Source organism: Lathyrus oleraceus, chromosome 3, assembly GCF_024323335.1.
Source record: "Lathyrus oleraceus cultivar Zhongwan6 chromosome 3, CAAS_Psat_ZW6_1.0, whole genome shotgun sequence".
NCBI lineage: Eukaryota > Viridiplantae > Streptophyta > Magnoliopsida > Fabales > Fabaceae > Lathyrus > Lathyrus oleraceus.
The window spans coordinates 206,161,572-206,174,034 of NC_066581.1; positions in this window are offsets into that span (position 1 = coordinate 206,161,572).

The window sequence follows — 12,463 nt, forward strand, 5'->3', positions numbered from 1 at the left end:
AAACTAAAACATGGAAATGCATAAGTATAAATATAGAAGAATATGCATCAAAATGCACTGATCAAATTCCCTCACACTTGAACTTTTGCACTCCGAGCAAAATTTAAAATAAAACAAAGAAAGCACAAACACATCATTAGTTACTCATCCTAGGCTACAAGTCTTCTTCGGTTAAGTTTGCATCGATAGGTACTTATCTTGCACACTAAGGATATCGTAGGAACACTAATCCATAATTGTGCAGTCATAAACCTCCTGAATACACAAATCAACTCGAATCATGTTATTATGTTAAAGTCTAACTTACTCATCCTTCTTTTTACTCTTTTTCATTCAGGCGCAATCACATTAAGCCCGTTATCTCCACACACCCATAGCAAGGTGATCAGTTAGTGACTCTGATCCTTTTTGCACGAGATTCTAGTACTTACATGGCATAACCCTTTGCTTACTCAGTTTTAGTTGCGAGAGATCGGACCGTAATCCGCCCTACCAAGTTTAGCACCAGAAACCGCTGAACCAACTGACAACGAGTCTTATTTTCAATTTTTTCTTTTTTTGAAGGTTCTACATCCGTTGGGTTAAGTAACCAGGTGAGGGTCATCAAACTTAGAAGGTGCATTCCCTTTTCTTTCTTTTCTTTTCTTTTTCGGAACACTCACTTATATTCATCGAATCAATTTCCATATGCAGGAGACTTACGGTGTTAAGACGATACCGGTCTTGTGAATTTTTCCCAAGTCTCCGCAAACTAATCTCAAATTAGTCAGTCTATAGCCTAAAACTTTCAAGAAGATGCATTTTTTTATGACTGAAAACAAACAAAACACTAACAAAAACAAGGAAAACAAATGAAACAAATGATTTTCCTCCCCCACACTTAAAATAAGCATTGCCCTCAATGAAAAGACATTACTAATAAAGTAGAGAGAAGGAAAGAAAGACTCCCTGATCAAGTTGCGGGGTAGTTAGGTGCTTCCAAAGAAAGCTCCTCTATGATAACATCTTCAGTCATTGAACTTTCATGGAATAGCTTCAAGCGCTGCCCATTGACTTTGAAAGTCTTGTTAGTACCTGCACTTTATATTTCTACTGCACCATAAGGGAAAACATTAGTAATAACAAAAGGGCCAATCCATTTGGATTGAAGTTTCTCAACCATAAGCTTAAGGCGGGAGTTAAACAGTAAAACTTGTTGGCCCACAGAAAATTCCTTCCTAGAAATCATTTTATCATGGAAGTGCTTAGTTTTCTCTTTATAAATCCTAGAGCTTTCATAAGCCTCTAGTCTAAGCTCTTCCAACTATTGTAATTGGAGTTTTCTTTCAATACCTGCTTGTTGCATCTCCAAATTATAACTTTTCACCGCCCAATAAGCATGGTGTTCTATCTCAACAGGAAGATGACATGCCTTACCAAAAACAAATCGATAAGGAGACATCCCAATGGGTGTCTTAAAAGTTATTCTTTGGGCCCAAAGTGCGTCTTCTAGACGACGACTCCAGTCCTTCCTGTTTGGCTGCACCATTTTCTCTAAAACCTGTTTGATCTCCCTGTTTGAGATCTCAGCTTGCCCATTAGTTTGTGAGTGATATGCAGTAGAGACTCTGTGCAGAACTCCATACTTCCGGAGCAAGGCTTCCATGGTGCGGTTACAGAAATGATTACCTTGGTCACTTATGATAGCTCGTGGTATTCCAAACCTGCAAAAGATATTAGACCTGACAAAATCTGCAACTCTAGAATCATTAGTCCTAGTGGGGATAGCTTCCACCCACTTTAAAACATAATCAACAGCAAGCAAAATGTAAAGGAAACCAAATGATACAGGAAAGGGACCCATGAAGTCGATTCCCCATACATCAAATACCTCACAGAAAAGCATAGGCTGCTGAGGCATTTCACTCTTGCGAGTGATGTTTGTACCTGCCATCTGGCACTCTTTACAAGTGCGGTAAGTCTCATAAGCATCCTTAAAAACAGTTGGCCAATAGAAACCTGAATCAAGGACTTTTCTTGCAGTCCTTTGCGGACCAAAGTGTCCGCCGACTTGAGATGCATGAGAAAATTTCAAAATGGATTCAATCTCATAGTCGAGGACACATCTCCTAATTACCTGATCACTACCAAACTTCCAAAGATATGGATCATCCCAAACATAATATTTGGCATCACTCTTGAATTTGTGAATCTGTTATCTAGATGCACCTGTAGGAAAAACACCAGCAACAAGAAAATTAACAATGTCAGCAAACGAAGGTGTAATCCCATGCAAAAGAAAAAGCTGCTCATCAGGAAATTCATCCTGAATAGGAAAAGGATCTGCATCTCTCTCTATCCTGCTCAAGTGGTCATCCACTAAGTTCTCAGCTCCACTTTTGTCTTTAATATCTACATTAAATTCTTGGAGCAACAACATCCACCGAATCAATCTCGGTTTTGCATCCGGCTTCTTCAACAAGTACTTTAATGCTGCATGGTCAGTAAAAACAACAACCTTGGAACCTAGAAAATATGATCCGAATTTATCAAGAGCAAAAATAATAGCTAGCAGTTTTTTTTTCAGTGGTAGTGTAATTTGACTGTGCAGAATCTAAAGTTCTAGAAGCATAGTAAACAACATGGGCAGCCCTGTCAACCCTTTGTGCAAGGACAACCCCAACAGCATAATTAGACGCATCACACATAATCTCAAAAGGGAGGGTCCAGTCTGGTGGCTGGATTATGAGAGCGGAGGTCAATGCTTTCTTCAAGAAGTCAAACGCTTGTTTGCATTTGTCATCAAAGTTGAAAGTGACATCATTCTTTAACAAGTTTGACAGCGGAAGAGTTATCTTGTTGAAATCCTTGATGAAACGCATGTAAAAACCTGCATGACCAAGAAAAGAATGAATCTCGCGAACGCAAGAAGGATAAGGCAGTGCAGAAATCACATCTATTTTAGCAGGGTCAACAGAAATTCCTTTTTTTGAAATTATGTGACCCAATACAATTCCCTGATCAACCATAAAGTGGCATTTTTCATAATTTAAAACGAGATCAGTTTCGATGCATCTTTCTAAAATCAAGCTTAAACTGCTCAAGCATGCATCAAAAGAGGAACCATAGACAGTGAAATCGTCCATAAAGACTTCCATGCAATTTTCAATGAAATCAGAAAAATGCTAATCATGCATCGCTGGAAAGTGCCGGGAGCATTGCAAATACCAAAAGGCATTGTAACAACCCAATTTTAGTAATTATTTCTTATATTATTATTATTATATTTTATTTTATTTATTTAGAGTGTTAATTAAATAATTGGTTGTTAGGTAGTATAATAATCAATTATATTAATTAATTTGGTGTGTTAATTAATTATTTAGTTGATATGAGATATAATTAATAATGGAATTAATTAACTTGGTGTGTATATTGAGTTGGTTTGATTTATTTGAACTAAATAGAGATATTTAAATATTAGGTCTTATTGGGCCTATTAATTAAATTAGAGGTATCATGCTTTAAGCCCAAATAGAATACTAGTATATAAGAGGTGAGGAGAGTGAGAATTAGGATTCATTTGATCATTTGACAACAATAGAGAAAGAGAAGAGGAAAAGTAAGGAGAAGAGGGGAAGAACAAGAGAGGAGCTAGGGTTTCCAGAAAATCAAAGAGGTAAGGGGGGAATCCTTATTATTATGGGTTAGTATGATTGGGTCAATGGGTAGATGTATGTTTAGGTTAAAATCCCTAATTTTCTATGGTTGTTTGAAATTGTTAAGTTTGATGAGTATTCTTGAATGTGGTAATTTAATTGTGTTAAAACTGTAAATTAACCTTATATAATTAGAGTATTGTATGAGTTATAATTTTCTGAACGTTTGGCTTTTTACGGAATCGAAATCGGAGGTCCGAAAGTCCTCCAACGATGAAAAACGCAGAAAATTCTGCATTCTGTTTTGTGTTCACGCAGGAATAGCATTCTGTTTTTGCGTTAACCGGTTAACCAAAGGCGTTAACCGGTTAACACTATTGAAAATTTGTTAGAAAGTGTATTCTGTTCTGCGTTAACCGGTTAACCAAATGCGTTAACCGGTTAACACTGTTGAAAATTGCCAGGAAGTGCATTCCGTTACGCGTTAACCGGTTACCTCATATCGTTAACCGGTTAACACTGTTTGAAAAGTGAAAAATTGAGATTTTAAATGCTGTATTCGTTTTGGAATGAAATCTATGTGTGAGTATTGGATAATTAGCATATATTTGTGAATGATATATTGTTATGAATGTGTATATGTACTATTGGTGGATAATTCATAGAGTTGAATTATGGTTATACGTGGAATGTTAAGATAGTAGAGATGATCTTAATTGCATATTATGTGAATGGTGTAATTGTTATGAATGTGTATATGTACCATTGGTGGATAATTCATAGAGTTGAATTATGGTGATATGTGGAATGTTAAGATGGTAGAGATGATCTTAATTGCATATGTGTTGGTATTTGTACATTCATTCATGGCATGGTCGGCTTCATGGTGGAAGCGGTGAAACTGTGGGTTCACATGGTAGCATACGTTGATCCTTAATTGGAAACAGGCGTAGTAGATGTAGCATACGTTGATCCTTAATTGGAAACAGGCGTAGTAGATGTAGCATACGTTGATCCTTAATTGGAAATAGGCGTAGTAGACGTTGATCCTTAATTGGAAATAGACGTAGTGGCTTTGATCTTGTCAGGATCGGAAGCGTGGCCTGGATTCTAGATATTGAATCGGAAAGCGGTGAAATGTTGGGTTCACATTGCGGTACCACATGCATAGAGTCACATGTCTTGCATTGAGTCACATTAGAGTTATGTGATCATCGAGTGTATGCATTGTTGTGATTGTGATGTGTGTATGAGATATGGTAATTGAACTTGGTGATGTTTGAACACATAATTTGACAAAATATGTGATTGTGTGATAATTGTAGTTATGTGTATATTTGAGAATATAATATTGGATTTGAATATTATACTACTTGAGTTTTGATGGATGTTGAGACATGTGAAATAAATGTTGGTTAATATTATTTACATGGTTATACGAAGTGTGATGAATTCCTTTAATTGTTGATTTAATCATTGTGCCTTATTATACTTCTTCATAATAATTTGAATTCTCACCCTTTCTATTTGAATGTTACCTTTACATGGGTATCGTGCAGATACTCAGGAGTAGTATTGCTGAAGTAAGTGGAAGGTAGCTCATTCGAGGTTTAGCCGGAGAGCTTCCGTATTCTAGTTTGGAGACTAGGTAGTGAGTCAATGCTCTGGTCATGTAACACTGGGTAGATTAGTAGTATTGAACTCATATCTTATTTGGATATGCATTATGTTATTACTTGTTTTATTTTATCTTGAGGAGATTATTGAGAGATGATCATGGTATGGGACATGGATCATTTTATGAAATACATGAGTATTCGTTATTTACCGCTGCGAACGTATATTCTTGAATATTCATGATAATTGAAATGTGTTATTTTAAATGACCAGGTGTATTGTATATTGATGATGAATGATGTTGGTTTTTGAAAGCTTTTAGTTTTTGAAAACGTCGATGTGACGCCCTTTTGTTTATATGCGTGCTTATTTACTCTGATTATATGTTAAGTATTTTGGGTAGAAAAAGGGGTGTTACAGGCATCCTCCTGTAAGCAAAAGTACCGAAGGGACAAGTAAAAGTGGTCTTCTCTTGATCTTCCGGTGCAATATGAATCTGAAAGTAACCTGAAAAACCATCAAGAAAATAATAATGTGATTTACTAGCAAGCCGTTCAAGCATTTGGTCAGTGAACGGTAAAGGAAAGTGATCCTTTCTCGTAGCCTGGTTCAATCTTCTGTAATCAATACAAACTCTCCAGCTGTTCTGAACTCTAGTGGGAACAAGTTCATTCTTTTCACATTTTACCACTGTGAGTCCTGATTTCTTAGGTACAACCTGCACTGGGCTTACCCATTTACTATCAGAGATAGGATAAATGACACCTGCTTGCAAGAGTTTGGTTACCTCCTTCTTTACAACATCAAGAATCAAAGGATTAACCCTCATTTGGGACTGCCTTACTATTTTCGCTTCGTCCTCAAGTAATACCCTGTGCCTGCACATCGACGGACTAATACCTGGGAGGTCGGCTAATGTCCATCCGATTGCCTTCTTGTGCTTCTTTAAAACCTGTAAAAGCTTGTCTTCCTGATCGAAATCAAGGTTAGAAGAAATAATAACAGGGAGTTTTTCATTAGTCTCCAAATAAGCGTATTTCAGGTTTTCAGGAAGTTGTTTCAGCTCTAAAGATGGGGGTTGCTCGATGGATGGAATGCTTGGGGCAGCCGGGATGTCAAGAGCATCAACTGCAAAAACAGCTTCATCGGCAACAACTTCACCTGTAGGAAATGTATCAGGATGCAAGGCATCATCAATCTCAGCACACACAACATAGAGGTTAGTGTCAGTACAATCAACACATGAGTAAATATCATCGAAACCAGATAAAGATGGAAAATCAAGTGAAAATAAATCAGAACAAGTGTCCTCAACCAGCTCAGATATCAATTCCATATGAAAAACGGAATGCTCTTCCAAGGAGTGTTTCATGGCATCGAAAATATTAAATTTTGCGACAATGTCACCAAATTCCATGGACATGGTTCCATCGTCAACATCAATTTTTGCCTTCGCTGTTTTCATGAACGGACTGCCTAAAATGATGGGAGCTATGCTTGTCTTAGTCTCTCCTTCCATGTCCAGAATGTAAAAATCTGCAGGAAAAATTAAATCGTTAACTTGGACAAGGACATCTTCCACTACGCCAGTCGGGCGTGCATTGCTCCTGTTCTCCAGTTGGATGATCAAACTTGTATGTTGCAAAGGACCAAGATTAAGATTATTATAAATAGAAGTAGGCATAACTTTAATGCCCGCTCCCAAATCAAGCATGCAATTCTCGAATTTACTATCCCCGATGGTACAAGGGACAGTAAAAGTTCCCGAATCCTTCTGCTTTTGTGGCAAGAGTTGAGTGATGGCTGAAACATTTTTCTCTCCTGTAACTTTTTCAGAAGAAGGCTTGGGCTAAATAAAAGCAAAAATATTTCTTCCCAAGTTAACTCTCTCACTTCCTTTAATCCTCCTCTTATTTGTACACAAATCCTTCAGAAACTTTGCATACTTAGGAACCTGTTTAATTACATCAAGAAGCGGAATATTTACCGCAACTTTTCTAAAAACATCCAATATCTCTCTTTCCTTGTCTCCCTCCTCAATTCTTTTATTTTTCAGAACTCTATGTGGGAAGGGGACTGGTGGCACATACTCATTTTCTTTAATTTTTTCAGATGAAACAAGTTCAAATGGAGTAGGTTCAGGTTCAAATGTTACCTCAATAATTTTTTTATTTTTTCCAGGGGCTGTTTCTGTAACCTTTCCAGATCTCAACGAAATCGCATTCACATTAGCATTAGAATCCCTTGGATTGGCAACTGTTTGGGCTGGAAGCTGGTTCGACCCTTGAGCTTGCATGTTATTTATTTGAGTAGCAAGTTGTCACATTTGCGTGTTCAAGGTCTTAATGCTATAATCGTTCCTTTGTTGGAATTGGAGATTGTTGGCGGCCATTTGTTTGACAAGATCTTTTAAGGATGGGCTGAAAGGTGCAGGGGCAGCCACTTGAGGTGGGTTCTGTTGTGGGTTTCCATATCGAAGGTTGGGATGGTTCCTCCAATTGGGATGGTATTTGTAGGTGGACAAGTCAGGAGTATTATTGTACCTGTTTTGATTGTAAAGGTTGGCTGCATAAGCTTGAGGCAGCTCAGTAATGGACTCGTCTCTCAGAATAGGACAAGTATCGGTCGGGTGCTCATGAGAAGTACAAATACCACACACTGTTGCTGTTTGAGGTTTTGCTACTGCCAGCTGTTTGACCAAGGCAGTGAGCTCGTCAATTCTGGTCTCTAAAGCTTTGTTGGAAGAAACTTGAATTTGATTCACGCCTTTGCTTTGCACAGAATTGTCTATAGTAGTGAACTGTTGGGAATTAAGGGACATATTTTTGATAAGGGCTTTGGCAACAGCTGGAGTCTTATCAACAAGTGCTCCGCCACTAGCAGCATCAAGAATGTTCCTATCCATTGGTATCAAACCCTCATAAAAGTATTGGATGAGTAGTTGTTCGGTAATTTGATGTTGAGGCAACTGGATACTAATTGTTTGAATCTCTCCCAATACTCAGCCAATGACTCATTTCCCTGTCTAATACCACATATTTCTTTTCGGATTGATGCAGCCCTAGAGGCAGGAAAGTATGTCTCTAGGAAGACTCTCTTCAAATCATTCCAAGTCGTGACAAAATTCGACTCAAGATAATATAACCAATCCTTGGCAGCAACCTGTAGTGAAAACGGGAAGGCTCTTAGCTTGATGTGATCTTTAGTGATTCCTTCAGGTCTCAATGGTGTAGAGCAAACAACCTGAAATTCCTTAAGATGCTTATGCGGATCCTCACCTGCAAGACCAATAAACCTTGGCAGCAAGTGTATTAAACTAGATTTCAACTCAAAAGGAACAGTAACATCAACATATTCAATACATAAACCATTGTAATTCAGATAAGGAGCAGCAAGTTCTCTCAAAGTTCTTTGGTCAGCCATATTAAACTCAATAGAAAAAAAATCAACAAACAATGAGAAAACACATAACTAATTCAGCAATGCAGTAACAAATAGGAAAATACCGACAATGTCCCTATTAAGAACAAACAATTGAAATACGAAAAAAAACGATTAAAATAAAATACAAAAAAATACAAAAACACAAAAATTAATCTAATAACATCAATTAAGAATTTTGAGAATTTTTTCAGATTTTTTTGAAACTACCAAAACAGAAAATAAATCATAAAAAATAGAAAAATAAGGAATTTCGATTTTTTAGGGTAGCGTCCACTATTTAGTGTCTAAATAGAGGCTTTTGATCCTTGATTTTTTCCTAATAAATCGACAAGTAATCAAAATAATCTGAGACGGTTTTCTTAAAGACAGATTTTTTTTCCTAAACCGCAAAACCACCAGAACACAAGAAAGTTAGGGCAAAAAAAATGTTAAAACACATATGACTATAGTAATAGTTAGACTATAATAATGGTTAAAATCTACAAGAATCCCCGGTAACGGCGCCAATTTGATCCGCTGTCGTGCGCGGTTCAAAACGAGTGTTTTTCAAAAACATAGTATGTCGACAATTTTAACTTGGATATCGTTCTCACAAGGATTCTTGATTATTATTATCCAAAGGTAAATCGAATTAAGGGGGGGTGTTTGGTTTGTTGTTCGATTAAGAAAAAGTGATTATTAAAAGCAATTCTTGAAATAAGCTGTTATGAAATAAGTGATTATGAAATAATTCAATCTACCGATTCAGTTCCTACTATCATCGATTAATATAATTTTAATACCCTAAGCGGATTGTCTATTCCTATTTGGATAAAAACTCAATGACAAGCACGGTGAAGTTTGTGAGATGTATGATCCTATTGTCCGAATTAAGCAAACGAGATAAGTTTTCATGGATTAAGCAAACATGATTGATCAGACACAAAAACGAATTAAGCAAATGTGACGTGCCTATGTTAGGATCATACAATCAACCAAATTGAATCAATATATTTCATGCAATCGAATTAAGCATACAAGAACACAAAATATCATTGAAAGGAATTAAACTAAAATTAACATTATAATAATCTCAAGTTTCGGAACCTGAATTACGGCAGATCGAATAAGAGGGATTAGTTCTCCATGGAATTCGTACAAGCTTTCAAATTTTCGTGAATCGTGATACCATGTACTGTTTTCGGCTGCTTAGGTTATAGGAAAAGTAGAATAAACCTAATTTGGTCAAAACATAACCCAAGCCCAAACAAAATAACCCAACACAAAATATAAATTTAGTGTTGAAGGCTTCAACGGATTTTTCAACCATGCTACAGTCCTAATTAGCTTCTGACTTCTTCTTTAAAGTCGTATCTCTTTCTCTTAGCTTTCCAACGACTGGTAGCACGCCTAAATCCGATACTCCTAGCTTTAGTTATGAATTTATTCGTGCAGACTGCTAATGCTGAAAATAAACTGCGAAAAACAAATAAGTGTAAAAATAAGATAAATTATAAAAACACATTAAAAGGGAAAAATAACCAAACTAAAACATGAAAATGCATAAGTATAAATATATAAGAATATGCATCAAAATGCACTGATCAGTGGGAGATAATCTAACTGTTGATGTATCACCCGTGCGGATAGAGGATCGGGAAGTGAAGCATATGCATGGTAAAGAGATTGGATTAGTGAAGGTAGTTTAGAATGGACCAGCTGGTGGAAGCATGACTTGAGAGCATGATAAGTAGCTGAGGAGTCGTATTGGACTCTGTTTTCCTTTCGTAATTTTCGAGGGCAAAAATTTATTAAGTGAGGGAGAGTTGTAACACTCCGTTTTTTTATTATATATTTTATTATATTTTAATTGTTTGAATTATGGATTTTGATGATTTATTTTATGGCTGGGTGTTGGCGGAATGTGTATCCTTAAGTTAGGGGTACAGAGGGATGATAGAAGTAAGTAGAATAATTTAGAATTATTTTGATGATTAATAATAATGTTTTATTTATTTTTATTATATTAATTAGTGAAGATAGAATAATTGGGCCAAAAATGAGAAATTGAGAAAGTTAGTGGGAGGAATGAATATGAGATAATTAAGTTTAAGCCAAGTTGGTTATTTGGAAAAGTTTACCCCAAAAATAAAAAGTTAAGAGGAACCTAGGTTTAGGGAATTTTTACAGTACGTGATATTTGAGAAAAATGAGCAAAGAGGCAATAGGAAAGGTGATCAAAGAAAGAGAGTGAATGTTTCTATTCAGAACTTTTGTAAGAAATTCAGGTAAGGGTGGGAATTTGTTCCAATAGTAATGGGTATTGTCATACCCCAATTTTGTCCAGGCATATTTAAATTTCCATAGAATTGATTTCATTTTTATTTTTGCATCATATGCATAGCATGACATGCATTTCATCATAAATAATACCTAAAATATCAGTCAGGATAAATTTATTGAAAATACAGACAAATCGGTTGAATCATTTCTCAAGAACATGCAAAATCAGCGGGTAAAAAGTTTCAAATTTAAAATTACAGACACCAGTATTATTAATTTATGGTTCACATAGTTTAACCTGGTGTGCTTGTTGTATTTTTCAGTGACTGTTTCGGTTGCATTTTGACCCGCCTGACCCTTTTAACTGGTGCAAATTTATTTCAGAATTTGAAGAAATGCTGTATTTTTTCAATAAGTATATTTTGTGCTGATCATTTTTTATACGTTCGATTTAATTTTTAAGGCAAATTTTCGCCCGACTTTTATTCTTAAATCAGTTATTTTATTTTATTTTTCTTTGTCAAAATATCCAAATTAATTAACTAGAATTTTCTCTATATATTTAGTTTGAATTTGGATAATGAATTTTTAAATATATTTATTTTCTTTAATAATAGGTAATAATAATGGTTGACAAATTAAATATATTTTTTTGACATTGGATTCTCTTTTTTTTTAAATAATAATAAAATAAAAATAAAATAATAAATAATAATAATAGCCAGCATTGAACAGATTTTTTTGACAGTCGGCACCTGATCCAAAATAGGAATACCCACAAGATGAGCATACTCCTCGAGCGTAGGCAACAGCTGAAAGTCCGGAAAAGAGAAGCAATGATACAGATGATCATAGAACTGCGCCAGAGTACTCATCAACCCTTCGTCAACCTGAGTAGTCAACAGAGGCAGAAGCTTCCCATAACGAGCTTTGAAACCCAAGGGATCTAATACATAGGATGTCAGATTCCTTAACTCCTTCACATCGGGTTGTCTAAAGCTGTACTTCTTTGTATGCCTTTTTGGTCTTTCCATGTCTGAAAATTTTGCAAATAAACCCTTTAAGTTCCTTGAAAATTTCTCATTTTTCTGATGACATGAATGCAGATGAATGCATGAATGCATGAATGCAGCAATCACACTCAAGGATCAAGCAAAGCACACCAGACAAAGGTCATGGGAAAGCTCATAGTATCCTTAATATCAATCATCCATTTTGGTGGATTATGGTTTACACCTTATCAACACCCAAGTTCCATTGATATTAACGGTACATGAACCGGCTCAATCATCCTTAATATCAATCATCCATTTTGGTGGATTACGGTTTTCACCTTATCGACACCCAAGTTCCATTGATATTAAGCCTGTTGCTGTGGACGATGTTGCTGTTGATACTGAGGTTGTTGCTGATGCTGATAATTGTCCCTGAAGACAGGTGCTACACTAGCCACCTGGTGCTGATGACGCATTGGCTTCCTCTTGTCAGAGGGTCTTCTGGGT